At 35.0% G+C, this 6,638-nt stretch overlaps 1 long non-coding RNA gene across 1 annotated transcript; it reads left to right on the top strand.

Moving 5' to 3' along the window:
- Positions 1-3,614: 3,614 nt before the first annotated feature.
- LOC127844560 (uncharacterized) lies at positions 3,615-6,443 on the top strand. The gene is made up of 3 exons (XR_008032805.1): positions 3,615-3,715; positions 5,303-5,456; positions 5,730-6,443. It is a non-coding gene; the product is annotated as an uncharacterized LOC127844560 (long non-coding RNA).
- Positions 6,444-6,638: the final 195 nt, after the last annotated feature.

Genomic DNA, 6,638 nt, shown 5'->3' with positions numbered 1-6,638 from the left:
GAGGGGTACTTTCCAAAATTGTTCATGAGTTTCAAGATTCTTATATCTAAAGACTGATAACATGGTTGGTATTGAATAAATTCGACATGAAAAATTAAACATTTACATGCAATATTACAGCAGGAATAGTTAATTTACTCAAGAGAGTGTGTGTGCGCGTGTGCGTGTGTGCGTGCGCGTGTGTGTATTTCGAAGTATATTAGGTCCTTCCGCATACATTATATGTGCATTATATGAGGACCCGGTGTGAGTAACCTATACAAACAATTGATCAATGGTCAAAGCACCCCTCCCTTATTTCATATTATATTCACGAACGTTTTGACGAATTTTGTATTATCGCCTGCAATTTTCAGCTATTTGTTTTTACTGAAAAATATTTTTAATTTTTGTCTAGTGTTGCAGAGGGAAGCCGGTGAACCCGGAGGAAACCCCACCTATCCGGTAGAGTGACCACTAACTAATCTCATTGAAATAAGGAATCGGGGATTAATATCGGGTCACCAAGATGAGAAGCGAGTGTACCAACCCCTGCAATGACCGAACAGCCTTTCACCTCAGTTAACATTTGCATAGCCTTTTATCTGAAATTCATCGTTATAGCTTTTCTATCATTTAACCTTTTCAGCATAATACGTAATATAAAAAAAATCTTATGGTATAACATTGTTAAAATCAGTCGGTAGAGTGCTATATTCTTAATTAATATCGGGATCATTATTTTAGTAGGACATCAACATGTAAGCAGCCGCCGACTGACCAGCGGCATGCATTGCCTTACCTGCATGTCAATGTATTTAAAAGGTTCTTCACAGTTTTCATTGTGTTTTGTATCACAAAGTAAACCATATCGTTGTCTTTAACGTTAAAAGTTGGTTGAGTTCAGTATAATGCTTAGGCCTGATATAGCGTGTGATGTTCGGTCTATCATTATTTCTGAAGGAGATCAAATGTAAGCAGACGCCCATTGACCAACGGAAGTCATTGCCTTACCGTGGAGTTGGACGAGATGGGCCATTGTCTGTTCGGTTAATACTTAAATGTACCCTGGGTATGGAAATTCTAATTAAACGTTCACGGTAATTCTAACGCTAAATTGATCGTTGTCGACTTTTCTTTCAAATTAATTCTGTTCATATTTATGCTAATACTTTGTAAAATGGACTCTATATATCCTACCTCATACTCAAAAAAGAATGTTGGGGCATCTTTTGTTCCAAGGGTATTATATTCGTATTTTGTAGCGCGTTTACGACATCGGATTTTCGGGCGGGAATAAAACTCGGGCACAGTCTTATATTTGCCGGGTACGTTTTAGTATATTTTCCGAACTCGGTGTACATTTTAAGTACTCGAGCCAACAATTACCAATCGATTGTCAGTAACGTATTCGTTCATAATTTATATGAATAATACAAGGAAAGTGTTCTAAAAGCTTCACAAATTAGAGTTTGTATAATTAATACAATGTTTATAAAACATGATTATTTACTATGAAATTGGTGGGATAACAAATGCGATTTTTATATCAATAAAAAATACGTCTGCTTTTTACTTGATCTTGACTAAAACTCAACTGACTCCTGTTTGACTTATTGTTGAATGCAACGATGCCCAAAACTGGTCAGTTGCCAAGTTATGGTCATTCATGACCAGTATTCCGGGCACCGACAAACACACATAGCTGGCCACGTCTGACAAAATAGAATTACGAAAACACTGGGTCGATACATAACGTCATTTAATAAATGTCATAACAAAAATGGTCACTTATTTAGAAAAACGATAAAGAGTACGAAGTTTAAAAAAAATGGGTTTACCGTAATATGATAAATCTTGATTCAACAACAAAGTATCGAATATGAACTCTCAAGGTGAATATGAAAGGAAATTTTCCGGAATTAAATTAGAACAAATGGCTGTCGAAATTAAAATGTACCACTTGAAGTAAAAAGGTTAACTGGCAGAAAATGTGAAATTTTGCAATGCACTACAAAGAAAAAAATTACATAACATGGATGGTTAACTTCTAGATTAAAGTTCTGGGAATTTTAAGATTATATAGTTGTAGATAAATGGTCAATTGTTGTATATACAATAATTTCATATGATGTCACTAGTATGAACAACTTCACAGTCCATGGAAAAAAGCTACTGTCACACTTAGTGTCATTGTTATTATAAAATGATACAAATTAACGTATTTGTCATTCTGTGGTGGTGCACGCGTAAATTATATTTGGATAGCCGTAGTAGCCCCGGAGTTATGCCCTCCTAATTGACTGAAATAGGGGATTTTTTTCTGTCCAGCGCCATTTTTCAATTACTATTGCATATAATTATATTCAACTTCAAATAAATATGAATCAATATATTGCAGTGATGCATGCGCAAATTCAGTTTGGACAGCCATGGAAGTTCCAGAGTTATGCCCCCTTAATAAACTGAAATTGAAGTTATTTTGTCAGTGAAGAGCTGTTTGTCAGTCACCATTGTAGGGAATTGAATGAATATATATATAGATGTGTGTGTGTGTGTATCATCATACTCCGGTGGTCCATGCATGAATGTTAAGTATCATTTCGTGTTGGTACAGTTGCAAGTTTTGTTCGGTTTATCTCCAGAGTAATTGCTCCTTAATTAATTGAAATGTAGACATTTGTCTGCATGTGCTGAAATTATTTTTAATGAAATTCACATTAAAGGTGTATTATCTTTGGTGGTTTTTGCATAAGATTCGTCAGAATGATTTGCTCAGTTCAAAGTTGTATCCTTAAATTGATGGAAACTAAAGGATGTTTTTGATTCGGCGAGGGATGCCAATTCAACGAATTTGCTTGTTCGATTATGTTTGTATGTTGTTTTGTATCATGCAGTCCTCTTTTGACATAAATAAAGGACCACGTGCGTGTGTATTATGAGACAGCAATAGTACAGTAGCTACTGAATTTACTTCTGATTGGTTCTGAAAAAAAATCCAATCATGGAAGTTAATCCAACAAGTTACAAGAAAAATTAAGCTTTGTTTGTCGAGCCAGCTTGCGATTAGTTCGACATAGTTGTCGCAATAGCGGATTTTTGTATGTGCGTGCGTCCATCCGATGGTCCGTCCGGTCTGTGCTTGTTTGGAGCTTGCCTCTGTCATTAGTAGGCGTAGTTTAAATAACTTACCATAAAATATTTTCAATATGACACACCGTGTCAGGCCCGAGAAATATGTGACTATGCGAAAGGCCAAGGATAAGTTAAGTTCAAAGGTCAGAAATATTATTTATTTTGAAATTTCATACCGGCTGGTTATACGTTTCACTTTGGATAACGTGGCTCGAAAATCGCGCATTATCAACAGTACTATTTTAATTCTTCGCAGTCACGACTATGGATCAAATAGGGGTTGAAACGCTATTACTGTTGACAGTACGCTTCGTCAAGAATGAAAATAATGGATCGATAATGATTTCGCAAATTCAGAATTTAAATGCCAGAACAACCAGAGACATTCTTAATGAAAACTCTTTGTAGATAAAAGAAAGTGCAAATACATATCGTCTGTTAAATGGCAAAAGGGCTCATCAATTATTATTTTTTCAAGTTTATAGAAAAAAAATTCTAAAGTTACAGTGTGGCCATACCACGTGGTTTGTGACGTCATTTTTGCTAGCACGCTAAGAAGAAATTTGTCAACATTGGCCCCGCTTAGAAATTTCAAATCCACGTAAGTATCTTATTATTTACTCTTTTTTGACGAAATAAAGCGCAGGCTAAGGGAAAAGTTGAGCACTATTCCCGGTTATATAAATATTTGTCACCTGATGAGTAGTTTAGTCTATCATTCGAGGCAAATTCCTAGTTTTTACGTTACAATGCACGCAAGCACGACAAGCACATTTGAAATCGTCCAAAAATATCTGTTTTATATTCCTTTTTGCAGTGAACCAATATGTGCGGGCGTGATTAATTCCATATAAAATGTGTTTTGTCCGAAAAAATTACCCGAAAACACCACTTAATGACATTTCTAATGTACATCAACACTTTGGCTAACACGACAAGCAACGAAATTCAAGGCAAGCACGGCAAGTCGATATTCGGCTAGAATGACTAGTTGTTATTAGTATAAAATTGGTAACTTCTATGTTGTCAAACAATATCCTTCAATTATTTTAAATGTGTGTGTCCCTTTAATAGTTCGTGTCTATTTACTGTCTTCTTATGTTTCTGTGCCTGTTTCGGCTAGAACGTCCAGTTGTTATTAATTATGTTTCTGAAGCGATGTTATTGTTGAGGTAATACACACAAATTTAATTAGAATTTCAAAACATTTTCTTGATCCGGCACAGTAAACACAAAAATATAATGTCGGACAATAACTGCGATGCTGTCTTGCACAAGTGCTATAAACAAATTTGAAAACAATTTGAGAACAATCCTCGGAATGTAACAGAGATACTATATGTCTGAAAAAAGTTCCAACTAAATGTGGCGAATGTCTGACACACCCTTCTGGAGTCAGGTTTCAATTTAATCTTTTGATTTCGATGAACAGTCCACAATAACTCAACTATCGTTGAAACGAACTGATGCTTCCGGGGGTGACTAGAAGCCGATTATAGTCACCCGATGATGACTAGCGTCGGCTTGAAGTCACCCAACGGTGACATGAATAGGCTTCTAGTCACCCCCGGCCGACTTGTGGGCCATTTCAGGTCGACAATAAGCCGAACTTATATATAAATGATATATATAACTGATATAAACTGAACTGATATAAAATGCAACATTTGACGCAACATATCAACACATGTTCCTTTGATCGTTTTATCCTTAAGTGACAGATGCTGACGTATATTAGCACTTGTATTTTTGGTAGGCTTAGATAAATCCGGTATAATAATAATAAGTAATATTTGATAAGTAGCATAGTGATGTACGTTTTGATAAAGCAATACTCAATGCACACATAGATTAATAACAAGTGATATATCGATCTGAGTTGCAGTTAGCTTGGCTTTCGATTAATCATACTGTAGGTTATGTCCATGTTCTTTCCAACTGTTAAGGCCATTGCAAGGATTAAACTATGCTGTTGTTAACAATGTTTTAAATTGTAAAATGTAGATTTAGTAATGCGCCGTTGTCTTGTGATTATTTATGGCTAAGTAGATGAAATATTTGAAACGGTAACACACATGACAAATACATCATATGATTATAATACTCTAATGGTGACAGCACGGTGAATACATAATAACAAATGCATAATACAGTAATTTATTTCATTTAACATATTTGATGTTTTTAGATACACATGATGACGACCGAAGAGCGATATATTTGTGCCACATGCGCCAGAGGGTACAAGCACAGGTTTACCATGAAAGAACACACGCTGAGATGTTACCCTTTAACTGTTGCGGCGTTGGGTTTTCATCAAGACGACAATTACAAAGACACAGGTTATTATCATATAGCGCTTTTAGTCAGTTGAAAAATCACAGTCGGCTGTCTTATTTTACTTGCGATTCTAAACATTTCGAATTAGGTACATTGCAGTTTCACTACATAAACATTATCTTTAGAAAGCTGTGATAAACAGTCTTCACCAAAACGCGTTATAGATGTTTAAGATACACCTTTCCCAAATCATTAACTAGTTAATTATTGTAAATTAGTAGCAAAGTGTGTACGTGTAGGATACATATGCTTATTATGCTTATTAATGCTTAAAGGTGCAATGTACACGGTGACGGAAAAACTATCTTTGCCTTTATTGTGGAAAAGAATTCGCAACGAAAGTAGATTTAGATGCCCACTCGGCCCGGGAACAGCGCACTCGAGAGATCGAGTGCGAGATATGCAACCACAAGGCCACAACACGGGCTCATCTCCGATAACATCTCAAAACACACAGCGAGGAAAAAACACACGTTTGCCATGTGTGCAAAGCCGCCTATAAACACATAAGTTCACTGTATAGGCACTATGGGCAAAAGCACAAATGACGTCTATACAGTGGTTTTACCTGTTTGTGATTTATTTGTGATTTACCCGTGATTTATTTTTTATTTATCCGTGATTGAATTGTTGCGATAAAAGCATAATCAATAGATCTCAAGTATAATTAACATTTGAACCGTATCTGTTTATACCACGATGTTTACTTGTTGCGTTTTTTTAACTTTTTATTGTTTTTTTTATGTTTTGTTAATGCTACTGTTATATTATAGCAGTTGTGATTTGTATTGTGATTAAAATGTAATTTTATAATTGTGATTAATGCTTTATAATCAGATCTCAAGCATAATTAACATTTGAATCGTAAGTGTTTTTACCACGATGTTAACTTGTTGCGTTTCTTTTCTTTGTATTGTATTTTATTATTTTGTTAACGCTACTGTTATATTATAGCAATTGTGATTTAGATTGTGATTTACATGTGATTCAATGATGCCATTTAACATTGTTTCATTAATTAAAATTATTAATCAAACATAAACTGCGTTGTGTTAATTTCTGAAACAAAATCTTGAACACTCTTCGTTGTTCGTTAACTGCATGGAGCAAATCAAACGTAAAAAGCAAAGACAACTGAGCATTTGTGTAATATTATACTTTGCTTTTATCAAAAATTTCTCAAT

This window comes from Dreissena polymorpha, chromosome 9 (assembly GCF_020536995.1).
Source record: "Dreissena polymorpha isolate Duluth1 chromosome 9, UMN_Dpol_1.0, whole genome shotgun sequence".
Classification (NCBI taxonomy): domain Eukaryota; kingdom Metazoa; phylum Mollusca; class Bivalvia; order Myida; family Dreissenidae; genus Dreissena; species Dreissena polymorpha.
Note: the sequence above shows the minus strand (reverse complement) of the source record. Positions and strands in the feature narration are given on the sequence as shown.